Source organism: Heptranchias perlo, chromosome 12, assembly GCF_035084215.1.
Source record: "Heptranchias perlo isolate sHepPer1 chromosome 12, sHepPer1.hap1, whole genome shotgun sequence".
NCBI lineage: Eukaryota > Metazoa > Chordata > Chondrichthyes > Hexanchiformes > Hexanchidae > Heptranchias > Heptranchias perlo.
The window spans coordinates 66,491,272-66,516,498 of NC_090336.1; the positions used below are offsets into that span (position 1 = coordinate 66,491,272).

At 50.3% G+C, this 25,227-nt stretch overlaps 2 non-coding genes and 11 pseudogenes across 2 annotated transcripts; all 13 read left to right on the forward strand.

Moving 5' to 3' along the window:
- Positions 1 to 604: 604 nt before the first annotated feature.
- On the forward strand, positions 605 to 779 carry LOC137328329 (U2 spliceosomal RNA; annotated as a pseudogene).
- Positions 780 to 2,061: 1,282 nt separating this feature from the next.
- On the forward strand, positions 2,062 to 2,247 carry LOC137328344 (U2 spliceosomal RNA). Its single transcript, XR_010964780.1, has one exon. It is a non-coding gene; the product is annotated as a U2 spliceosomal RNA (small nuclear RNA).
- Positions 2,248 to 3,518: 1,271 nt separating this feature from the next.
- LOC137328378 (U2 spliceosomal RNA) lies at positions 3,519 to 3,725 on the forward strand (annotated as a pseudogene).
- Positions 3,726 to 4,996: 1,271 nt separating this feature from the next.
- Positions 4,997 to 5,202, forward strand: LOC137328369 (U2 spliceosomal RNA; annotated as a pseudogene).
- A 1,271-nt stretch (positions 5,203 to 6,473) lies between these two features.
- Positions 6,474 to 6,674, forward strand: LOC137328324 (U2 spliceosomal RNA). The gene has a single exon (XR_010964777.1). It is a non-coding gene; the product is annotated as a U2 spliceosomal RNA (small nuclear RNA).
- Positions 6,675 to 7,945: 1,271 nt separating this feature from the next.
- On the forward strand, positions 7,946 to 8,148 carry LOC137328338 (U2 spliceosomal RNA; annotated as a pseudogene).
- A 1,271-nt stretch (positions 8,149 to 9,419) lies between these two features.
- Positions 9,420 to 9,626, forward strand: LOC137328511 (U2 spliceosomal RNA; annotated as a pseudogene).
- A 1,271-nt stretch (positions 9,627 to 10,897) lies between these two features.
- On the forward strand, positions 10,898 to 11,107 carry LOC137328424 (U2 spliceosomal RNA; annotated as a pseudogene).
- Positions 11,108 to 12,378: 1,271 nt separating this feature from the next.
- Positions 12,379 to 12,581, forward strand: LOC137328340 (U2 spliceosomal RNA; annotated as a pseudogene).
- Positions 12,582 to 19,137: 6,556 nt separating this feature from the next.
- Positions 19,138 to 19,317, forward strand: LOC137328299 (U2 spliceosomal RNA; annotated as a pseudogene).
- Positions 19,318 to 20,592: 1,275 nt separating this feature from the next.
- Positions 20,593 to 20,795, forward strand: LOC137328341 (U2 spliceosomal RNA; annotated as a pseudogene).
- Positions 20,796 to 22,061: 1,266 nt separating this feature from the next.
- Positions 22,062 to 22,266, forward strand: LOC137328313 (U2 spliceosomal RNA; annotated as a pseudogene).
- A 1,276-nt stretch (positions 22,267 to 23,542) lies between these two features.
- Positions 23,543 to 23,749, forward strand: LOC137328379 (U2 spliceosomal RNA; annotated as a pseudogene).
- Positions 23,750 to 25,227: the final 1,478 nt, after the last annotated feature.

A 25,227-nucleotide genomic window follows, 5' to 3' on the forward strand; every position in this document is an offset into this window, starting at 1 on the left:
CAGCACCTCACCTCTTTCTCGATTGTCTGTTGCAATCTCACTCACTCACTCGCTCACTCACTGTGAGACACGTCACGTCACGTCCCTAGTTTACCTTAAAGAGGTTTCCTTCCACGGCAGTTCGTTCGTGACGGAGAATGAGTGACGTAGGTCCGTTGAGACCCAACCCTCTCCCATCTGATTGGTGGCCTACTGGCAAAGTTACCAATCTGTCACGCAATCCGAGCAAGAAAGGAGAAAACGGCAACTTCTTTCAACTGATCCACTGTTGCAATTAGAAACGGTGGCAAAAATGTGCCCAGAACGGCAGTGCTGCGAGACTGCTTTAAACACAGTCATGCAGAGAAAAAAGAAGGAGGGCAAACAGGACCCAAGATCAATTCGCATCGAGCGCGGTATCGCTTCTCGGCCTTTTGGCTAAGATCAAGTGGTCAAGTGGGGGAAGGCAACCATTTGGAGCCTTCCTGCCATTGTATGCCGGGGGGATGCAGTCAGGGAGAAATCCCCTCGGGCAGAGTGCAGAGCTTTGGCTTGTAGAGCTTTGGCTTGATGTAATGTCACTGCAAGGAATCTGGAATGAATCTGTAAGGCAATAAGGCACCCCAGAGTGTCAGGAAAAAAAAAAATCTGTTCTTATCAGTTTAATATCTGATACGTCCCCTATCTGGGGACCATATATTAAATTGATTTTTGGAACAGGGAGATGGAATAGGGGCTTGCTCCGTCCACTCCACGCATCGACCCAGTATTGCAGTGTCTCTGGGAACGGTGCACCTCCCTGTGGGGAGATATTCAAAAAGAAAAACAGCTCGTTCCCAGCGTCTCTGTCTGTACATGTGTGTGTGTGTGTATGTATTATTAGTGAGAATAAAGCATATATATTGCACTGACTTTCTCAGCTCAGTGGTATCTTTTTCTTCTCCTGGGCTGAGTGCCGCTCGCACGCACGCACGCAGCCAGCGATATAATTGAAACTGCAAAATAACTGGACGTCCAGCTTGAGAGACAGCTTTCAATTGCAATCGGCACTCCTGAAACATTACCGCCTCGTTTCTTTCGGGGGAGGAGCAGCTTGAGAGACAGCTTTCAATTGCAATCGGCACTCCTGAAACATTAACGCCTTGTTGCTTGCGACAGTTAACCCAGCCATTAACATGACAACGGACAGGGCCCAGTGAGGGAGCAGCTTGAGAGACAGCTTTCAATCGGCACTTCCGAAACATTAACGCCTCGTTTCTTTCGGGGGAGGAGCAGCTTGAGAGACAGCTTTCAATTGCAATCGGCACTCCTGAAACATTAACGCCTTGTTGCTTGCGACAGTTAACCCAGCCATTAACACGTCTTGTCTTTTTATTTCCCATCTCCAGCCAGCCAGCCAGGCAGCCGAGCCAGAGCCAGCATCTGCAGTATTTTCTTTTGATTGGTCTTGCCTGCTGTGGAAGGAATGTTTAAACACGAGCTGCTGATTGTCAGCACCTCACCTCTTTCTCGATTGTCTGTTGCAATCTCACTCACTCACTCGCTCACTCACTGTGAGACACGTCACGTCACGTCCCTAGTTTACCTTAAAGAGGTTTCCTTCCACGGCAGTTCGTTCGTGACGGAGAATGAGTGACGTAGGTCCGTTGAGACCCAACCCTCTCCCATCTGATTGGTGGCCTACTGGCAAAGTTACCAATCTGTCACGCAATCCGAGCAAGAAAGGAGAAAACGGCAACTTCTTTCAACTGATCCACTGTTGCAATTAGAAACGGTGGCAAAAATGTGCCCAGAACGGCAGTGCTGCGAGACTGCTTTAAACACAGTCATGCAGAGAAAAAAGGAGGGCAAACAGGACCCAAGATCAATTCGCATCGAGCGCGGTATCGCTTCTCGGCCTTTTGGCTAAGATCAAGTGGTCAAGTGGGGGAAGGCAACCATTTGGAGCCTTCCTGCCATTGTATGCCGGGGGGATGCAGTCAGGGAGAAATCCCCTCGGGCAGAGTGTAGAGCTTTGGCTTGTAGAGCTTTGGCTTGATGTAATGTCACTGCAAGGCATCTGGAATGAATCTGTAAGGCAATAAGGCACCCCAGAGTGTCAGGAAAAAAAAAAAATCTGTTCTTATCAGTTTAATATCTGATACGTCCCCTATCTGGGGACCATATATTAAATTGATTTTTGGAACAGGGAGATGGAATAGGGGCTTGCTCCGTCCACTCCACGCATCGACCCAGTATTGCAGTGTCTCTGGGAACGGTGCACCTCCCTGTGGGGAGATATTCAAAAAGAAAAACAGCTCGTTCCCAGCGTCTCTGTCTGTACATGTGTGTGTGTGTGTATGTATTATTAGTGAGAATAAAGCATATATATTGCACTGACTTTCTCAGCTCAGTGGTATCTTTTTCTTCTCCTGGGCTGAGTGCCGCTCGCACGCACGCACGCAGCCAGCGATATAATTGAAACTGCAAAATAACTGGACGTCCAGCTTGAGAGACAGCTTTCAATTGCAATCGGCACTCCTGAAACATTACCGCCTCGTTTCTTTCGGGGGAGGAGCAGCTTGAGAGACAGCTTTCAATTGCAATCGGCACTCCTGAAACATTAACGCCTTGTTGCTTGCGACAGTTAACCCAGCCATTAACATGACAACGGACAGGGCCCAGTGAGGGAGCAGCTTGAGAGACAGCTTTCAATCGGCACTTCCGAAACATTAACGCCTCGTTTCTTTCGGGGGAGGAGCAGCTTGAGAGACAGCTTTCAATTGCAATCGGCACTCCTGAAACATTAACGCCTTGTTGCTTGCGACAGTTAACCCAGCCATTAACACGTCTTGTCTTTTTATTTCCCATCTCCAGCCAGCCAGCCAGGCAGCCGAGCCAGAGCCAGCATCTGCAGTATTTTCTTTTGATTGGTCTTGCCTGCTGTGGAAGGAATGTTTAAACACGAGCTGCTGATTGTCAGCACCTCACCTCTTTCTCGATTGTCTGTTGCAATCTCACTCACTCACTCGCTCACTCACTGTGAGACACGTCACGTCACGTCCCTAGTTTACCTTAAAGAGGTTTCCTTCCACGGCAGTTCGTTCGTGACGGAGAATGAGTGACGTAGGTCCGTTGAGACCCAACCCTCTCCCATCTGATTGGTGGCCTACTGGCAAAGTTACCAATCTGTCACGCAATCCGAGCAAGAAAGGAGAAAACGGCAACTTCTTTCAACTGATCCACTGTTGCAATTAGAAACGGTGGCAAAAATGTGCCCAGAACGGCAGTGCTGCGAGACTGCTTTAAACACAGTCATGCAGAGAAAAAAGAAGGAGGGCAAACAGGACCCAAGATCAATTCGCATCGAGCGCGGTATCGCTTCTCGGCCTTTTGGCTAAGATCAAGTGGTCAAGTGGGGGAAGGCAACCATTTGGAGCCTTCCTGCCATTGTATGCCGGGGGGATGCAGTCAGGGAGAAATCCCCTCGGGCAGAGTGTAGAGCTTTGGCTTGTAGAGCTTTGGCTTGATGTAATGTCACTGCAAGGAATCTGGAATGAATCTGTAAGGCAATAAGGCACCCCAGAGTGTCAGAAAAAAAAAAAAAAAAAAAATCTGTTCTTATCAGTTTAATATCTGATACGTCCCCTATCTGGGGACCATATATTAAATTGATTTTTGGAACAGGGAGATGGAATAGGGGCTTGCTCCGTCCACTCCACGCATCGACCCAGTATTGCAGTGTCTCTGGGAACGGTGCACCTCCCTGTGGGGAGATATTCAAAAAGAAAAACAGCTCGTTCCCAGCGTCTCTGTCTGTACATGTGTGTGTGTGTGTATGTATTATTAGTGAGAATAAAGCATATATATTGCACTGACTTTCTCAGCTCAGTGGTATCTTTTTCTTCTCCTGGGCTGAGTGCCGCTCGCACGCACGCACGCAGCCAGCGATATAATTGAAACTGCAAAATAACTGGACGTCCAGCTTGAGAGACAGCTTTCAATTGCAATCGGCACTCCTGAAACATTACCGCCTCGTTTCTTTCGGGGGAGGAGCAGCTTGAGAGACAGCTTTCAATTGCAATCGGCACTCCTGAAACATTAACGCCTTGTTGCTTGCGACAGTTAACCCAGCCATTAACATGACAACGGACAGGGCCCAGTGAGGGAGCAGCTTGAGAGACAGCTTTCAATCGGCACTTCCGAAACATTAACGCCTCGTTTCTTTCGGGGGAGGAGCAGCTTGAGAGACAGCTTTCAATTGCAATCGGCACTCCTGAAACATTAACGCCTTGTTGCTTGCGACAGTTAACCCAGCCATTAACACGTCTTGTCTTTTTATTTCCCATCTCCAGCCAGCCAGCCAGGCAGCCGAGCCAGAGCCAGCATCTGCAGTATTTTCTTTTGATTGGTCTTGCCTGCTGTGGAAGGAATGTTTAAACACGAGCTGCTGATTGTCAGCACCTCACCTCTTTCTCGATTGTCTGTTGCAATCTCACTCACTCACTCGCTCACTCACTGTGAGACACGTCACGTCACGTCCCTAGTTTACCTTAAAGAGGTTTCCTTCCACGGCAGTTCGTTCGTGACGGAGAATGAGTGACGTAGGTCCGTTGAGACCCAACCCTCTCCCATCTGATTGGTGGCCTACTGGCAAAGTTACCAATCTGTCACGCAATCCGAGCAAGAAAGGAGAAAACGGCAACTTCTTTCAACTGATCCACTGTTGCAATTAGAAACGGTGGCAAAAATGTGCCCAGAACGGCAGTGCTGCGAGACTGCTTTAAACACAGTCATGCAGAGAAAAAAGAAGGAGGGCAAACAGGACCCAAGATCAATTCGCATCGAGCGCGGTATCGCTTCTCGGCCTTTTGGCTAAGATCAAGTGGTCAAGTGGGGGAAGGCAACCATTTGGAGCCTTCCTGCCATTGTATGCCGGGGGGATGCAGTCAGGGAGAAATCCCCTCGGGCAGAGTGTAGAGCTTTGGCTTGTAGAGCTTTGGCTTGATGTAATGTCACTGCAAGGAATCTGGAATGAATCTGTAAGGCAATAAGGCACCCCAGAGTGTCAGGAAAAAAAAAAAAAAAAAATCTGTTCTTATCAGTTTAATATCTGATACGTCCCCTATCTGGGGACCATATATTAAATTGATTTTTGGAACAGGGAGATGGAATAGGGGCTTGCTCCGTCCACTCCACGCATCGACCCAGTATTGCAGTGTCTCTGGGAACGGTGCACCTCCCTGTGGGGAGATATTCAAAAAGAAAAACAGCTCGTTCCCAGCGTCTCTGTCTGTACATGTGTGTGTGTGTGTATGTATTATTAGTGAGAATAAAGCATATATATTGCACTGACTTTCTCAGCTCAGTGGTATCTTTTTCTTCTCCTGGGCTGAGTGCCGCTCGCACGCACGCACGCAGCCAGCGATATAATTGAAACTGCAAAATAACTGGACGTCCAGCTTGAGAGACAGCTTTCAATTGCAATCGGCACTCCTGAAACATTACCGCCTCGTTTCTTTCGGGGGAGGAGCAGCTTGAGAGACAGCTTTCAATTGCAATCGGCACTCCTGAAACATTAACGCCTTGTTGCTTGCGACAGTTAACCCAGCCATTAACATGACAACGGACAGGGCCCAGTGAGGGAGCAGCTTGAGAGACAGCTTTCAATCGGCACTTCCGAAACATTAACGCCTCGTTTCTTTCGGGGGAGGAGCAGCTTGAGAGACAGCTTTCAATTGCAATCGGCACTCCTGAAACATTAACGCCTTGTTGCTTGCGACAGTTAACCCAGCCATTAACACGTCTTGTCTTTTTATTTCCCATCTCCAGCCAGCCAGCCAGGCAGCCGAGCCAGAGCCAGCATCTGCAGTATTTTCTTTTGATTGGTCTTGCCTGCTGTGGAAGGAATGTTTAAACACGAGCTGCTGATTGTCAGCACCTCACCTCTTTCTCGATTGTCTGTTGCAATCTCACTCACTCACTCGCTCACTCACTGTGAGACACGTCACGTCACGTCCCTAGTTTACCTTAAAGAGGTTTCCTTCCACGGCAGTTCGTTCGTGACGGAGAATGAGTGACGTAGGTCCGTTGAGACCCAACCCTCTCCCATCTGATTGGTGGCCTACTGGCAAAGTTACCAATCTGTCACGCAATCCGAGCAAGAAAGGAGAAAACGGCAACTTCTTTCAACTGATCCACTGTTGCAATTAGAAACGGTGGCAAAAATGTGCCCAGAACGGCAGTGCTGCGAGACTGCTTTAAACACAGTCATGCAGAGAAAAAAGAAGGAGGGCAAACAGGACCCAAGATCAATTCGCATCGAGTGCGGTATCGCTTCTCGGCCTTTTGGCTAAGATCAAGTGGTCAAGTGGGGGAAGGCAACCATTTGGAGCCTTCCTGCCATTGTATGCCGGGGGGATGCAGTCAGGGAGAAATCCCCTCGGGCAGAGTGTAGAGCTTTGGCTTGTAGAGCTTTGGCTTGATGTAATGTCACTGCAAGGAATCTGGAATGAATCTGTAAGGCAATAAGGCACCCCAGAGTGTCAGAAAAAAAAAAAAAATCTGTTCTTATCAGTTTAATATCTGATACGTCCCCTATCTGGGGACCATATATTAAATTGATTTTTGGAACAGGGAGATGGAATAGGGGCTTGCTCCGTCCACTCCACGCATCGACCCAGTATTGCAGTGTCTCTGGGAACGGTGCACCTCCCTGTGGGGAGATATTCAAAAAGAAAAACAGCTCGTTCCCCGCGTCTCTGTCTGTACATGTGTGTGTGTGTGTATGTATTATTAGTGAGAATAAAGCATATATATTGCACTGACTTTCTCAGCTCAGTGGTATCTTTTTCTTCTCCTGGGCTGAGTGCCGCTCGCACGCACGCACGCAGCCAGCGATATAATTGAAACTGCAAAATAACTGGACGTCCAGCTTGAGAGACAGCTTTCAATTGCAATCGGCACTCCTGAAACATTACCGCCTCGTTTCTTTCGGGGGAGGAGCAGCTTGAGAGACAGCTTTCAATTGCAATCGGCACTCCTGAAACATTAACGCCTTGTTGCTTGCGACAGTTAACCCAGCCATTAACATGACAACGGACAGGGCCCAGTGAGGGAGCAGCTTGAGAGACAGCTTTCAATCGGCACTTCCGAAACATTAACGCCTCGTTTCTTTCGGGGGAGGAGCAGCTTGAGAGACAGCTTTCAATTGCAATCGGCACTCCTGAAACATTAACGCCTTGTTGCTTGCGACAGTTAACCCAGCCATTAACACGTCTTGTCTTTTTATTTCCCATCTCCAGCCAGCCAGCCAGGCAGCCGAGCCAGAGCCAGCATCTGCAGTATTTTCTTTTGATTGGTCTTGCCTGCTGTGGAAGGAATGTTTAAACACGAGCTGCTGATTGTCAGCACCTCACCTCTTTCTCGATTGTCTGTTGCAATCTCACTCACTCACTCGCTCACTCACTGTGAGACACGTCACGTCACGTCCCTAGTTTACCTTAAAGAGGTTTCCTTCCACGGCAGTTCGTTCGTGACGGAGAATGAGTGACGTAGGTCCGTTGAGACCCAACCCTCTCCCATCTGATTGGTGGCCTACTGGCAAAGTTACCAATCTGTCACGCAATCCGAGCAAGAAAGGAGAAAACGGCAACTTCTTTCAACTGATCCACTGTTGCAATTAGAAACGGTGGCAAAAATGTGCCCAGAACGGCAGTGCTGCGAGACTGCTTTAAACACAGTCATGCAGAGAAAAAAGAAGGAGGGCAAACAGGACCCAAGATCAATTCGCATCGAGCGCGGTATCGCTTCTCGGCCTTTTGGCTAAGATCAAGTGGTCAAGTGGGGGAAGGCAACCATTTGGAGCCTTCCTGCCATTGTATGCCGGGGGGATGCAGTCAGGGAGAAATCCCCTCGGGCAGAGTGTAGAGCTTTGGCTTGTAGAGCTTTGGCTTGATGTAATGTCACTGCAAGGAATCTGGAATGAATCTGTAAGGCAATAAGGCACCCCAGAGTGTCAGAAAAAAAAAAAAAAAATCTGTTCTTATCAGTTTAATATCTGATACGTCCCCTATCTGGGGACCATATATTAAATTGATTTTTGGAACAGGGAGATGGAATAGGGGCTTGCTCCGTCCACTCCACGCATCGACCCAGTATTGCAGTGTCTCTGGGAACGGTGCACCTCCCTGTGGGGAGATATTCAAAAAGAAAAACAGCTCGTTCCCAGCGTCTCTGTCTGTACATGTGTGTGTGTGTGTATGTATTATTAGTGAGAATAAAGCATATATATTGCACTGACTTTCTCAGCTCAGTGGTATCTTTTTCTTCTCCTGGGCTGAGTGCCGCTCGCACGCACGCACGCAGCCAGCGATATAATTGAAACTGCAAAATAACTGGACGTCCAGCTTGAGAGACAGCTTTCAATTGCAATCGGCACTCCTGAAACATTACCGCCTCGTTTCTTTCGGGGGAGGAGCAGCTTGAGAGACAGCTTTCAATTGCAATCGGCACTCCTGAAACATTAACGCCTTGTTGCTTGCGACAGTTAACCCAGCCATTAACATGACAACGGACAGGGCCCAGTGAGGGAGCAGCTTGAGAGACAGCTTTCAATCGGCACTTCCGAAACATTAACGCCTCGTTTCTTTCGGGGGAGGAGCAGCTTGAGAGACAGCTTTCAATTGCAATCGGCACTCCTGAAACATTAACGCCTTGTTGCTTGCGACAGTTAACCCAGCCATTAACACGTCTTGTCTTTTTATTTCCCATCTCCAGCCAGCCAGCCAGGCAGCCGAGCCAGAGCCAGCATCTGCAGTATTTTCTTTTGATTGGTCTTGCCTGCTGTGGAAGGAATGTTTAAACACGAGCTGCTGATTGTCAGCACCTCACCTCTTTCTCGATTGTCTGTTGCAATCTCACTCACTCACTCGCTCACTCACTGTGAGACACGTCACGTCACGTCCCTAGTTTACCTTAAAGAGGTTTCCTTCCACGGCAGTTCGTTCGTGACGGAGAATGAGTGACGTAGGTCCGTTGAGACCCAACCCTCTCCCATCTGATTGGTGGCCTACTGGCAAAGTTACCAATCTGTCACGCAATCCGAGCAAGAAAGGAGAAAACGGCAACTTCTTTCAACTGATCCACTGTTGCAATTAGAAACGGTGGCAAAAATGTGCCCAGAACGGCAGTGCTGCGAGACTGCTTTAAACACAGTCATGCAGAGAAAAAAGAAGGAGGGCAAACAGGACCCAAGATCAATTCGCATCGAGCGCGGTATCGCTTCTCGGCCTTTTGGCTAAGATCAAGTGGTCAAGTGGGGGAAGGCAACCATTTGGAGCCTTCCTGCCATTGAATGCCGGGGGGATGCAGTCAGGGAGAAATCCCCTCGGGCAGAGTGCAGAGCTTTGGCTTGTAGAGCTTTGGCTTGATGTAATGTCACTGCAAGGAATCTGGAATGAATCTGTAAGGCAATAAGGCACCCCAGAGTGTCAGAAAAAAAAAAAAAAAAAAAATCTGTTCTTATCAGTTTAATATCTGATACGTCCCCTATCTGGGGACCATATATTAAATTGATTTTTGGAACAGGGAGATGGAATAGGGGCTTGCTCCGTCCACTCCACGCATCGACCCAGTATTGCAGTGTCTCTGGGAATGGTGCACCTCCCTGTGGGGAGATATTCAAAAAGAAAAACAGCTCGTTCCCAGCGTCTCTGTCTGTACATGTGTGTGTGTGTGTATGTGTTATTAGTGAGAATAAAGCATATATATTGCACTGACTTTCTCAGCTCAGTGGTATCTTTTTCTTCTCCTGGGCTGAGTGCCGCTCGCACGCACGCACGCAGCCAGCGATATAATTGAAACTGCAAAATAACTGGACGTCCAGCTTGAGAGACAGCTTTCAATTGCAATCGGCACTCCTGAAACATTACCGCCTCGTTTCTTTCGGGGGAGGAGCAGCTTGAGAGACAGCTTTCAATTGCAATCGGCACTCCTGAAACATTAACGCCTTGTTGCTTGCGACAGTTAACCCAGCCATTAACATGACAACGGACAGGGCCCAGTGAGGGAGCAGCTTGAGAGACAGCTTTCAATCGGCACTTCCGAAACATTAACGCCTCGTTTCTTTCGGGGGAGGAGCAGCTTGAGAGACAGCTTTCAATTGCAATCGGCACTCCTGAAACATTAACGCCTTGTTGCTTGCGACAGTTAACCCAGCCATTAACACGTCTTGTCTTTTTATTTCCCATCTCCAGCCAGCCAGCCAGGCAGCCGAGCCAGAGCCAGCATCTGCAGTATTTTCTTTTGATTGGTCTTGCCTGCTGTGGAAGGAATGTTTAAACACGAGCTGCTGATTGTCAGCACCTCACCTCTTTCTCGATTGTCTGTTGCAATCTCACTCACTCACTCGCTCACTCACTGTGAGACACGTCACGTCACGTCCCTAGTTTACCTTAAAGAGGTTTCCTTCCACGGCAGTTCGTTCGTGACGGAGAATGAGTGACGTAGGTCCGTTGAGACCCAACCCTCTCCCATCTGATTGGTGGCCTACTGGCAAAGTTACCAATCTGTCACGCAATCCGAGCAAGAAAGGAGAAAACGGCAACTTCTTTCAACTGATCCACTGTTGCAATTAGAAACGGTGGCAAAAATGTGCCCAGAACGGCAGTGCTGCGAGACTGCTTTAAACACAGTCATGCAGAGAAAAAAGAAGGAGGGCAAACAGGACCCAAGATCAATTCGCATCGAGCGCGGTATCGCTTCTCGGCCTTTTGGCTAAGATCAAGTGGTCAAGTGGGGGAAGGCAACCATTTGGAGCCTTCCTGCCATTGTATGCCGGGGGGATGCAGTCAGAGAGAAATCCCCTCGGGCAGAGTGTAGAGCTTTGGCTTGTAGAGCTTTGGCTTGATGTAATGTCACTGCAAGGAATCTGGAATGAATCTGTAAGGCAATAAGGCACCCCAGAGTGTCAGAAAAAAAAAAAAAAAAAAAAAAATCTGTTCTTATCAGTTTAATATCTGATACGTCCCCTATCTGGGGACCATATATTAAATTGATTTTTGGAACAGGGAGATGGAATAGGGGCTTGCTCCGTCCACTCCACGCATCGACCCAGTATTGCAGTGTCTCTGGGAACGGTGCACCTCCCTGTGGGGAGATATTCAAAAAGAAAAACAGCTCGTTCCCAGCGTCTCTGTCTGTACATGTGTGTGTGTGTGTATGTATTATTAGTGAGAATAAAGCATATATATTGCACTGACTTTCTCAGCTCAGTGGTATCTTTTTCTTCTCCTGGGCTGAGTGCCGCTCGCACGCACGCACGCAGCCAGCGATATAATTGAAACTGCAAAATAACTGGACGTCCAGCTTGAGAGACAGCTTTCAATTGCAATCGGCACTCCTGAAACATTACCGCCTCGTTTCTTTCGGGGGAGGAGCAGCTTGAGAGACAGCTTTCAATTGCAATCGGCACTCCTGAAACATTAACGCCTTGTTGCTTGCGACAGTTAACCCAGCCATTAACATGACAACGGACAGGGCCCAGTGAGGGAGCAGCTTGAGAGACAGCTTTCAATCGGCACTTCCGAAACATTAACGCCTCGTTTCTTTCGGGGGAGGAGCAGCTTGAGAGACAGCTTTCAATTGCAATCGGCACTCCTGAAACATTAACGCCTTGTTGCTTGCGACAGTTAACCCAGCCATTAACACGTCTTGTCTTTTTATTTCCCATCTCCAGCCAGCCAGCCAGGCAGCCGAGCCAGAGCCAGCATCTGCAGTATTTTCTTTTGATTGGTCTTGCCTGCTGTGGAAGGAATGTTTAAACACGAGCTGCTGATTGTCAGCACCTCACCTCTTTCTCGATTGTCTGTTGCAATCTCACTCACTCACTCGCTCACTCACTGTGAGACACGTCACGTCACGTCCCTAGTTTACCTTAAAGAGGTTTCCTTCCACGGCAGTTCGTTCGTGACGGAGAATGAGTGACGTAGGTCCGTTGAGACCCAACCCTCTCCCATCTGATTGGTGGCCTACTGGCAAAGTTACCAATCTGTCACGCAATCCGAGCAAGAAAGGAGAAAACGGCAACTTCTTTCAACTGATCCACTGTTGCAATTAGAAACGGTGGCAAAAATGTGCCCAGAACGGCAGTGCTGCGAGACTGCTTTAAACACAGTCATGCAGAGAAAAAAGAAGGAGGGCAAACAGGACCCAAGATCAATTCGCATCGAGCGCGGTATCGCTTCTCGGCCTTTTGGCTAAGATCAAGTGGTCAAGTGGGGGAAGGCAACCATTTGGAGCCTTCCTGCCATTGTATGCCGGGGGGATGCAGTCAGGGAGAAATCCCCTCGGGCAGAGTGTAGAGCTTTGGCTTGTAGAGCTTTGGCTTGATGTAATGTCACTGCAAGGAATCTGGAATGAATCTGTAAGGCAATAAGGCACCCCAGAGTGTCAGAAAAAAAAAAAAAAAATCTGTTCTTATCAGTTTAATATCTGATACGTCCCCTATCTGGGGACCATATATTAAATTGATTTTTGGAACAGGGAGATGGAATAGGGGCTTGCTCCGTCCACTCCACGCATCGACCCAGTATTGCAGTGTCTCTGGGAACGGTGCACCTCCCTGTGGGGAGATATTCAAAAAGAAAAACAGCTCGTTCCCAGCGTCTCTGTCTGTACATGTGTGTGTGTGTGTATGTATTATTAGTGAGAATAAAGCATATATATTGCACTGACTTTCTCAGCTCAGTGGTATCTTTTTCTTCTCCTGGGCTGAGTGCCGCTCGCACGCACGCACGCAGCCAGCGATATAATTGAAACTGCAAAATAACTGGACGTCCAGCTTGAGAGACAGCTTTCAATTGCAATCGGCACTCCTGAAACATTACCGCCTCGTTTCTTTCGGGGGAGGAGCAGCTTGAGAGACAGCTTTCAATTGCAATCGGCACTCCTGAAACATTAACGCCTTGTTGCTTGCGACAGTTAACCCAGCCATTAACATGACAACGGACAGGGCCCAGTGAGGGAGCAGCTTGAGAGACAGCTTTCAATCGGCACTTCCGAAACATTAACGCCTCGTTTCTTTCGGGGGAGGAGCAGCTTGAGAGACAGCTTTCAATTGCAATCGGCACTCCTGAAACATTAACGCCTTGTTGCTTGCGACAGTTAACCCAGCCATTAACACGTCTTGTCTTTTTATTTCCCATCTCCAGCCAGCCAGCCAGGCAGCCGAGCCAGAGCCAGCATCTGCAGTATTTTCTTTTGATTGGTCTTGCCTGCTGTGGAAGGAATGTTTAAACACGAGCTGCTGATTGTCAGCACCTCACCTCTTTCTCGATTGTCTGTTGCAATCTCACTCACTCACTCGCTCACTCACTGTGAGACACGTCACGTCACGTCCCTAGTTTACCTTAAAGAGGTTTCCTTCCACGGCAGTTCGTTCGTGACGGAGAATGAGTGACGTAGGTCCGTTGAGACCCAACCCTCTCCCATCTGATTGGTGGCCTACTGGCAAAGTTACCAATCTGTCACGCAATCCGAGCAAGAAAGGAGAAAACGGCAACTTCTTTCAACTGATCCACTGTTGCAATTAGAAACGGTGGCAAAAATGTGCCCAGAACGGCAGTGCTGCGAGACTGCTTTAAACACAGTCATGCAGAGAAAAAAGAAGGAGGGCAAACAGGACCTAAGATCAATTCGCATCGAGCGCGGTATCGCTTCTCGGCCTTTTGGCTAAGATCAAGTGTGTTCCTTTTCGGGCTTATTTGGATCTGAGCGGACTGGAACGCTGGCCGCGACCTCGTGCGCTCGCAAAGTGCGGACTTTGCTGTGATTGGTCGTTTGTGTGCTGGCTCCTCCCCTAAATTTGCATAAGGACCACACCAACACTGCAATGGCAGGGAAGGGCACCCGGGCAGTCGGCCATGGTGTGCCAAACACCGTCAGGGTGACGGTAACGACAGTCGAATGTGTTTCGCCGGTGGATCAGGAGCTTTTCGTCAAGCGCGTTCTGCTCGACTGCTGTGGATTCAAAGCGACGGACATCTTCTGCCTCCAGGATTTCCCTCGAAGCGGACATTTTGACGTCACCTTCAAGACCGTCGCTGGATGCCAGAAGCTTCTTCAAGTCTTCAAGGAGAAGGGGAGCGTCGGACTGCTGGCCATGCTCACTGCGGAGCCGCTTTTCACCCTCCCAACGCAGAGGAATCGCAAGCTGATTGTACACATGTACAACCCACACGTCCCGGTCGCCGATGTGCTGACGTTCCTCGCCAGATACGTCGACAGGGCGCAGAACAGCGTCGACGTCACCGACCAGTTTGGGATCTGGACCAGCAAGAGGGAAGTCACGGCAACGTTGAGACTGGACGCCCACGGCAACATCGTCCACCCTCCCTCCAGCTTCGCCATCGGAGGAAGTCGAGGATACATCACGTATGTGGGGCAGCCCAGAGTCTGTCGCACCTGCGGCAAATCCGGCCATTTGGCGAACACCTGCACTGCAACCATCTGCAAGAACTGCAAACAGGAAGGACACCAAACTAAGGACTGCAAGGAGAGCAAGCGCTGCAACCTGTGCGGGCTGGAAGGCCATCTCTACAGGGTCTGCCCCGAACGCAACCTCAGCTACGCCCAGGCGGCCAAGAACAACACAGCGGAGGAGGAGGGGGAAACAAGCAAGGATGCCCCAAAGAAGGCCAAGAGTCAGCGCCCGGCCGCGACCTCCTCCAAGAAGACCCTAGCCCAGGAAAACAATGAACGAGGAAAGGGTCAAGCCGAAAACTGCCAGACCCCGACACCCAGCTCCGAGCCTCCTCAACAGATGACAGAGTCCATGGACGAGGAGGCAGCAGAGGGAGGATGGCAGCTGGTGGTCAATAAAACCAAAAAGAAGAAGCCAGAGAAAAGGAAACAAGCCCCTGCCGACACTACACCAGGGGCCAAAAGAGCACTCGAGTCGCAGTCGGACTGCAACGACTACCCCGAGTCTGACGAGGAGGGACGACAGGAGCGAAGTGGTCAGCCGTCCCACCCAAAGCGGCAAAATACCCAAGGTGACCCCGATGCGATCGGCACCCCCCATCTCCAGAACACTGGGAGCGACAACGCCTCCAGTGCCCTCCAGCTCCGGGAAGCCGGCAGCATCGTAGTGCCCAGCGCACACCAGCTCCGAGACACCGGGAGCAGCACCGCAGAGAGCGAAGACCAGCTCCGGGAAACCGGGAGAAGCGACAACGAGGAGCCCCAACCGATCGAGGATCGCACGGACTCTTCACCCGACACCAGGCCGCCGATGTCACCCCGGCGGGACGACGACCCCCTCTCTGAGGCAGAACAGAACTCGTACCTCAGCTCAGGGATCGTGGAACACTTTACACAGATCACCTATATGCAGAAACACGGCCAAGAGCTGGAAACAGCAAACGGACTGACGGGTGAGACTTTAAACAATTGTTAAAATGGGTCTGAAAGTCGCATCCATTAACGTGCGTAGCGTTAAAAGCACTACGCGATGTGTGTCGACCTTGGACTACCTGGCCAAGGTCAAGAGCGACCTGCTGTTCTTACAGGAGTGCGGCCTGCCGCATCTCAGCAATTACAGGCAATGGTCGCAGCGCTGGGCCCACGGGCCGTCTATCTGGTCGGGAGGCAACGATAACCGTGCCTCCGGCCTGGGGATTCTGCTGCGGGGGGGCAACTTCACCATCACCGAAGTAAAGGAGGTGGTGGGGGGCCGTCTCCTCGTAGCAGACGTAAAGTACAAAAACGCTCCGCTCCGGCTGATCAACGTGTACGCCCCGGCTCTGAAGGACGAGCGGCTGGCCGTCTTCCAGCAGCTCCCACTGCTGCTGGCGACGTCCAAGCCGGTCATTCTCGGCGGTGACTTCAACTGCATCATCGATGCGGCTGGACGATCCGGCAGAGCCGACAGCAAACTGGACGCCACGTCCAAACTCCTGATGGAAGCGGTGAAAGACGCCAAGCTGTGCGACGTCTTCAGCAACCCTGCAGACGGAGCGGCGCGTCAATACACCTGGTCCAGACCAGACGGGTCCGTCCGTTCCAGGATAGACTTCCTGTTTGTATCCCCGAAGCTCAAGGTCAGATCCACCAAGGTCACACCGGTGTTCTTCTCTGACCACTGCCTCCTCCTGGCCGACTGTCACCTACAGGACGATCAGAGAGTGGGCAGGGGGACATGGAAGCTGAACGTGAAACTGTTGACCCCGGGAAACATTGAGGAACTGACGAGGGATTACAAAGGTTGGAGAACCGTAAAACCCCTCTTTGATTCCCCAGTGCACTGGTGGGAAGCCATCAAGGCGAACATCAAGAGGTTCTTCATCCTCAAAGGTGTTCAGAAGGCGAGAGAGAGGCAGAGGGAAACGTCCCGACTCCAGAAAAGCATGCAGAATCTTCTCCTGCTGCAGTCGATGGGGATCGATGTCGGGGAGGAACTCAGAGAGGTGAAGGACCAGCAAGCCTCGCTCTTTGCCTCCGAGGCCTCCAAGATCATCTTCCGGTCCAGAGTCCGCTCCGTGGAGCAGGACGAGACTTGCTCGCGCTTCTTCTTCCAAAAGGTGCACAGAGAGAGCTCTGTGATCAGCAGCCTGAAGGAAGAGAACGGCTCGGTCACGTCCTCGCAGCCCGACATACTGAGGATCTGCAAATCCTTTTATGCCGGACTGTACGACGCGAAGCCCACAGACAGCGCGGCCTCCCACTCCTTCTTGTCGTCTATCACGGAGGTTCTAGACGACAGCGAGCGGGAGAGTCTGGATCACCCGCTAACTCTGGACGAACTGACAAAGGCCGTCCGATCCTTCGAGAAGAGTAAGACTCCCGGAAGCGACGGCTTACCGATGGAGTTGTACTCGGCTCTGTGGGACTGGATAGGCCCAGACCTGCTGGAAGTGTACGGGGGTATGCTTCTGGCAGGCAGCATGTCAGACTCCATGAGGAAAGGCATCATCACCCTCATCTACAAACAGAAGGGGGAGAGGGAAGAAATCAAAAATTGGCGACCCATCTCACTACTTAACGTGGACTACAAAATTCTGTCCAAGGTCATCGCCAATCGGGTCAAGTCAGCCCTGGAGGTGGTGATCCACCCCGATCAGACCTGCGCCGTACCCGGCAGGAAGATCTCTGATAGCCTGGCGCTACTCAGGGATACGATTGCCTACGTACAGGACAGGGGGGTGAACACCTGCCTGATCAGCCTAGACCAGGAGAAGGCCTTTGACAGAATATCCCACACGTACATGATGGACGTGCTCTCCAAAATGGGGTTTGGGGAGGGAATCCGAAATTGGATCCAACTGCTCTACACAAACATCAGTAGCGCAGTTTCAATCAACGGGTGGGAATCAGAAAGCTTTCCGATCAAATCTGGAGTCAGGCAGGGCTGTCCTCTCTCCTCCGTCTTGTTCGTGTGTTGCATCGAACCCTTTGCCGAGTCCATCAGGAGGGATGCGGGCATAAGAGGGGTGACGATCCCAGGCAGCGGAGGCACTCAGGTCAAGGCCTCCCTGTACATGGATGACGTCGCCGTCTTTTGCTCGGATCAGCTGTCGGTCCGCAGATTGATGAGCATCTGCGACCAGTTCGAACTGGCCTCAGGGGCCAGGGTAAATCGTAGCAAGAGCGAGGCCATGTTCTTTGGGAACTGGACCGACCGATCCTTTGTCCCCTTCACCGTCAGGTCGGATTACCTGAAGGTGCTGGGGATCTGGTTCGGGGGGGCCGGGGCGTGCACCAAAAACTGGGAGGAGCGTATCTCCAAGGTTAAGCAGAAACTGGGACTGTGGGATCAACGATCCCTCTCGATCGTGGGCAAGAACCTGGTCATCAGGTGCGAGGTGCTCTCGGTGTTGCTGTACGTGGCGCAGGTCTGGCCCATACCTCGCTCCTGCGCCGCGACAGTCACCCGAGCCATCTTCCACTTTGTCTGGAGATCAAAAATGGACCGTGTCCGCAGGGTCACGATGTACAAATCTCCAGAGAAAGGGGGGAAAGGCGTGCCCAACGTGGCCCTCATCCTGATGGCCACCTTTGTGTGCGGCTGCATCAAGCTGTGCATAGACCCTCAGTACGCAAACACAAAGTGTCACTACGTGCTGAGGTTCTACCTGTCCCCGGTGTTGAGAAGGATGGGCCTGGCCACGCTGCCACGGAACGCTCCGTCCAGTTGGACCGTTCCGCCCCACCTGTCCTTCGTGGAAAGGTTTGTGCAGGAAAACACCTTTGACCACAAGGCGATCAGCAAGTGGTCCGCACGAAACGTCCTCGAGACCCTGCGGGAAAAGGAGATGGTGGATCCTGTCGGTTGGTTCCCCGAGCAGACTGTCAATGTCATTTGGCAGAAAGCCTCATCGCCAGAGCTTTCAAACAAGCACCAAGACCTAGCTTGGCTGGTGGTGAGAAGGGCCCTTCCCGTCAGATCCTTCATGCACTCCCGGGCTCTCAGCGCCACCGCGCGCTGTCCCAGAGGAGGCTGCGGTGGAGACGAGACCGTCACCCATCTCCTTATGGAATGTGCCTTTGCAAAGAAGGTCTGGAGAGAGATGCAGTGGTATCTGTCCAGGTTCGTCCCGAGCAGTTCCGTAACACAGGTTTCTGTGCTCTACGGGCTGTTCCCGGGGACGCACACTGAGACGGACATCGGCTGCTGCTGGAAGACCATCAACTCGGTGAAAGACGCCCTTTGGTCTGCCCGAAACTTGCTGGTCTTCCAGCACAAGGAGCTGTCCTCGACCGAGTGTTGCAGACTGGCACATTCCAAGGTCCAGGACTACGTGCTGAGGGATGCACTGAGGATGGGTGCGGCCGCCGCAAAGGCCCTGTGGGGAAAGGCAACCGTTTAGAGCCTTCCCGCCATTGTAAACCGAGGGGCTGCAATCAGGGAAAAACCCCCTCGGGCAGAATGTAAAATTCAAATTGCTGTAATGTACCTGTAATGAATCTGAAATGGACCAGAAATGAATCTGTAAGCAATAATCTGTGTTGAGTATGATGCAATGAGACACCCCAGAGTGTCATGAACTGTAATGATGTCCAATGTTTTCATTGTACTGCACTTAACGTAACCTGCAAATTGTACAATCTGTATTGTGTACGTTTGGAAAGTGATATGACAACTGTTTTGTATGTACTGCTGCAAATTTTTATGAATAAAGTATATTTTTTGGGAAAAAAAAAAAAAAATCTGTTCTTATCAGTTTAATATCTGATACGTCCCCTATCTGGGGACCATATATTAAATTGATTTTTGGAACAGGGAGATGGAATAGGGGCTTGCTCCGTCCACTCCACGCATCGACCCAGTATTGCAGTGTCTCTGGGAACGGTGCACCTCCCTGTGGGGAGATATTCAAAAAGAAAAACAGCTCGTTCCCAGCGTCTCTGTCTGTACATGTGTGTGTGTGTGTATGTATTATTAGTGAGAATAAAGCATATATATTGCACTGACTTTCTCAGCTCAGTGGTATCTTTTTCTTCTCCTGGGCTGAGTGCCGCTCGCACGCACGCACGCAGCCAGCGATATAATTGAAACTGCAAAATAACTGGACGTCCAGCTTGAGAGACAGCTTTCAATTGCAATCGGCACTCCTGAAACATTACCGCCTCGTTTCTTTCGGGGGAGGAGCAGCTTGAGAGACAGCTTTCAATTGCAATCGGCACTCCTGAAACATTAACGCCTTGTTGCTTGCGACAGTTAACCCAGCCATTAACATGACAACGGACAGGGCCCAGTGAGGGAGCAGCTTGAGAGACAGCTTTCAATCGGCACTTCCGAAACATTAACGCCTCGTTTCTTTCGGGGGAGGAGCAGCTTGAGAGACAGCTTTCAATTGCAATCGGCACTCCTGAAACATTAACGCCTTGTTGCTTGCGACAGTTAACCCAGCCATTAACACGTCTTGTCTTTTTATTTCCCATCTCCAGCCAGCCAGCCAGGCAGCCGAGCCAGAGCCAGCATCTGCAGTATTTTCTTTTGATTGGTCTTGCCTGCTGTGGAAGGAATGTTTAAACACGAGCTGCTGATTGTCAGCACCTCACCTCTTTCTCGATTGTCTGTTGCAATCTCACTCACTCACTCACTCACTCACTCACTGTGAGACACGTCACGTCACGTCCCTAGTTTACCTTAAAGAGGTTTCCTTCCACGGCAGTTCGTTAGTGACGGAGAATGAGTGACGTAGGTCCGTTGAGACCCAACCCTCTCCCATCTGATTGGTGGCCTACTGGCAAAGTTACCAATCTGTCACGCAATCCGAGCAAGAAAGGAGAAAACGGCAACTTCTTTCAACTGATCCACTGTTGCAATTAGAAACGGTGGCAAAAATGTGCCCAGAACGGCAGTGCTGCGAGACTGCTTTAAACACAGTCAGGCAGAGAAAAAAGAAGGAGGGCAAACAGGACCCAAGATCAATTCGCATCGAGCGCGGTATCGCTTCTCGGCCTTTTGGCTAAGATCAAGTGGTCAAGTGGGGGAAGGCAACCATTTGGAGCCTTCCTGCCATTGTATGCCGGGGGGATGCAGTCAGGGAGAAATCCCCTCGGGCAGAGTGTAGAGCTTTGGCTTGTAGAGCTTTGGCTTGATGTAATGTCACTGCAAGGAATCTGGAATGAATCTGTAAGGCAATAAGGCACCCCAGAGTGTCAGAAAAAAAAAAAAAAAATCTGTTCTTATCAGTTTAATATCTGATACGTCCCCTATCTGGGGACCATATATTAAATTGATTTTTGGAACAGGGAGATGGAATAGGGGCTTGCTCCGTCCACTCCACGCATCGACCCAGTATTGCAGTGTCTCTGGGAACGGTGCACCTCCCTGTGGGGAGATATTCAAAAAGAAAAACAGCTCGTTCCCAGCGTCTCTGTCTGTACATGTGTGTGTGTGTGTATGTGTTATTAGTGAGAATAAAGCATATATATTGCACTGACTTTCTCAGCTCAGTGGTATCTTTTTCTTCTCCTGGGCTGAGTGCCGCTCGCACGCACGCACGCAGCCAGCGATATAATTGAAACTGCAAAATAACTGGACGTCCAGCTTGAGAGACAGCTTTCAATTGCAATCGGCACTCCTGAAACATTACCGCCTCGTTTCTTTCGGGGGAGGAGCAGCTTGAGAGACAGCTTTCAATTGCAATCGGCACTCCTGAAACATTAACGCCTTGTTGCTTGCGACAGTTAACCCAGCCATTAACATGACAACGGACAGGGCCCAGTGAGGGAGCAGCTTGAGAGACAGCTTTCAATCGGCACTTCCGAAACATTAACGCCTCGTTTCTTTCGGGGAAGGAGCAGCTTGAGAGACAGCTTTCAATTGCAATCGGCACTCCTGAAACATTAACGCCTTGTTGCTTGCGACAGTTAACCCAGCCATTAACACGTCTTGTCTTTTTATTTCCCATCTCCAGCCAGCCAGCCAGGCAGCCGAGCCAGAGCCAGCATCTGCAGTATTTTCTTTTGATTGGTCTTGCCTGCTGTGGAAGGAATGTTTAAACACGAGCTGCTGATTGTCAGCACCTCACCTCTTTCTCGATTGTCTGTTGCAATCTCACTCACTCACTCACTCACTCACTGTGAGACACGTCACGTCACGTCCCTAGTTTACCTTAAAGAGGTTTCCTTCCACGGCAGTTCGTTAGTGACGGAGAATGAGTGACGTAGGTCCGTTGAGACCCAACCCTCTCCCATCTGATTGGTGGCCTACTGGCAAAGTTACCAATCTGTCACGCAATCCGAGCAAGAAAGGAGAAAACGGCAACTTCTTTCAACTGATCCACTGTTGCAATTAGAAACGGTGGCAAAAATGTGCCCAGAACGGCAGTGCTGCGAGACTGCTTTAAACACAGTCAGGCAGAGAAAAAAGAAGGAGGGCAAACAGGACCCAAGATCAATTCGCATCGAGCGCAGTATCGCTTCTCGGCCTTTTGGCTAAGATCAAGTGGTCAAGTGGGGGAAGGCAACCATTTGGAGCCTTCCTGCCATTGTCTGCCGGGGGGATGCAGTCAGGGAGAAATCCCCTCGGGCAGAGTGTAGAGCTTTGGCTTGTAGAGCTTTGGCTTGATGTAATGTCACTGCAAGGAATCTGGAATGAATCTGTAAGGCAATAAGGCACCCCAGAGTGTCAGAAAAAAAAAAAAATCTGTTCTTATCAGTTTAATATCTGATACGTCCCCTATCTGGGGACCATATATTAAATTGATTTTTGGAACAGGGAGATGGAATAGGGGCTTGCTCCGTCCACTCCACGCATCGACCCAGTATTGCAGTGTCTCTGGGAACGGTGCACCTCCCTGTGGGGAGATATTCAAAAAGAAAAACAGCTCGTTCCCAGCGTCTCTGTCTGTACATGTGTGTGTGTGTGTATGTGTTATTAGTGAGAATAAAGCATATATATTGCACTGACTTTCTCAGCTCAGTGGTATCTTTTTCTTCTCCTGGGCTGAGTGCCGCTCGCACGCACGCACGCAGCCAGCGATATAATTGAAACTGCAAAATAACTGGACGTCCAGCTTGAGAGACAGCTTTCAATTGCAATCGGCACTCCTGAAACATTACCGCCTCGTTTCTTTCGGGGGAGGAGCAGCTTGAGAGACAGCTTTCAATTGCAATCGGCACTCCTGAAACATTAACGCCTTGTTGCTTGCGACAGTTAACCCAGCCATTAACATGACAACGGACAGGGCCCAGTGAGGGAGCAGCTTGAGAGACAGCTTTCAATCGGCACTTCCGAAACATTAACGCCTCGTTTCTTTCGGGGGAGGAGCAGCTTGAGAGACAGCTTTCAATTGCAATCGGCACTCCTGAAACATTAACGCCTTGTTGCTTGCGACAGTTAACCCAGCCATTAACACGTCTTGTCTTTTTATTTCCCATCTCCAGCCAGCCAGCCAGGCAGCCGAGCCAGAGCCAGCATCTGCAGTATTTTCTTTTGATTGGTCTTGCCTGCTGTGGAAGGAATGTTTAAACACGAGCTGCTGATTGTCAGCACCTCACCTCTTTCTCGATTGTCTGTTGCAATCTCACTCACTCACTCACTCACTCACTCACTCACTGTGAGACACGTCACGTCACGTCCCTAGTTTACCTTAAAGAGGTTTCCTTCCACGGCAGTTCGTTAGTGACGGAGAATGAGTGACGTAGGTCCGTTGAGACCCAACCCTCTCCCATCTGATTGGTGGCCTACTGGCAAAGTTACCAATCTGTCACGCAATCCGAGCAAGAAAGGAGAAAACGGCAACTTCTTTCAACTGATCCACTGTTGCAATTAGAAACGGTGGCAAAAATGTGCCCAGAACGGCAGTGCTGCGAGACTGCTTTAAACACAGTCAGGCAGAGAAAAAAGGAGGGCAAACAGGACCCAAGATCAATTCGCATCGAGCGCGGTATCGCTTCTCGGCCTTTTGGCTAAGATCAAGTGGTCAAGTGGGGGAAGGCAACCATTTGGAGCCTTCCTGCCATTGTATGCCGGGGGGATGCAGTCAGGGAGAAATCCCCTCGGGCAGAGTGTAGAGCTTTGGCTTGTAGAGCTTTGGCTTGATGTAATGTCACTGCAAGGAATCTGGAATGAATCTGTAAGGCAATAAGGCACCCCAGAGTGTCAGAAAAAAAAAAAAAAAAAAAATCTGTTCTTATCAGTTTAATATCTGATACGTCCCCTATCTGGGGACCATATATTAAATTGATTTTTGGAACAGGGAGATGGAATAGGGGCTTGCTCCGTCCACTCCACGCATCGACCCAGTATTGCAGTGTCTCTGGGAACGGTGCACCTCCCTGTGGGGAGATATTCAAAAAGAAAAACAGCTCGTTCCCAGCGTCTCTGTCTGTACATGTGTGTGTGTGTGTGTATGTGTTATTAGTGAGAATAAAGCATATATATTGCACTGACTTTCTCAGCTCAGTGGTATCTTTTTCTTCTCCTGGGCTGAGTGCCGCTCGCACGCACGCACGCAGCCAGCGATATAATTGAAACTGCAAAATAACTGGACGTCCAGCTTGAGAGACAGCTTTCAATTGCAATCGGCACTCCTGAAACATTACCGCCTCGTTTCTTTCGGGGGAGGAGCAGCTTGAGAGACAGCTTTCAATTGCAATCGGCACTCCTGAAACATTAACGCCTTGTTGCTTGCGACAGTTAACCCAGCCATTAACATGACAACGGACAGGGCCCAGTGAGGGAGCAGCTTGAGAGACAGCTTTCAATCGGCACTTCCGAAACATTAACGCCTCGTTTCTTTCGGGGGAGGAGCAGCTTGAGAGACAGCTTTCAATTGCAATCGGCACTCCTGAAACATTAACGCCTTGTTGCTTGCGACAGTTAACCCAGCCATTAACACGTCTTGTCTTTTTATTTCCCATCTCCAGCCAGCCAGCCAGGCAGCCGAGCCAGAGCCAGCATCTGCAGTATTTTCTTTTGATTGGTCTTGCCTGCTGTGGAAGGAATGTTTAAACACGAGCTGCTGATTGTCAGCACCTCACCTCTTTCTCGATTGTCTGTTGCAATCTCACTCACTCACTCACTCACTCACTCACTGTGAGACACGTCACGTCACGTCCCTAGTTTACCTTAAAGAGGTTTCCTTCCACGGCAGTTCGTTAGTGACGGAGAATGAGTGACGTAGGTCCGTTGAGACCCAACCCTCTCCCATCTGATTGGTGGCCTACTGGCAAAGTTACCAATCTGTCACGCAATCCGAGCAAGAAAGGAGAAAACGGCAACTTCTTTCAACTGATCCACTGTTGCAATTAGAAACGGTGGCAAAAATGTGCCCAGAACGGCAGTGCTGCGAGACTGCTTTAAACACAGTCAGGCAGAGAAAAAAGAAGGAGGGCAAACAGGACCCAAGATCAATTCGCATCGAGCGCGGTATCGCTTCTCGGCCTTTTGGCTAACTGTTGACCCCGGGAAACATTGAGGAACTGACGAGGGATTACAAAGGTTGGAGAACCGTAAAGCCCCTCTTTGATTCCCCAGTGCACTGGTGGGAAGCCATCAAGGCGAACATCAAGAGGTTCTTCATCCTCAAAGGTGTTCAGAAGGCGAGAGAGAGGCAGAGGGAAACGTCCCGACTCCAGAAAAGCATGCAGAATCTTCTCCTGCTGCAGTCGATGGGGATCGATGTCGGGGAGGAACTCAGAGAGGTGAAGGACCAGCAAGCCTCGCTCTTTGCCTCCGAGGCCTCAAAGATCGTCTTCCGGTCCAGAGTCCGCTCCGTGGAGCAGGACGAGACTTGCTCGCGCTTCTTCTTCCAA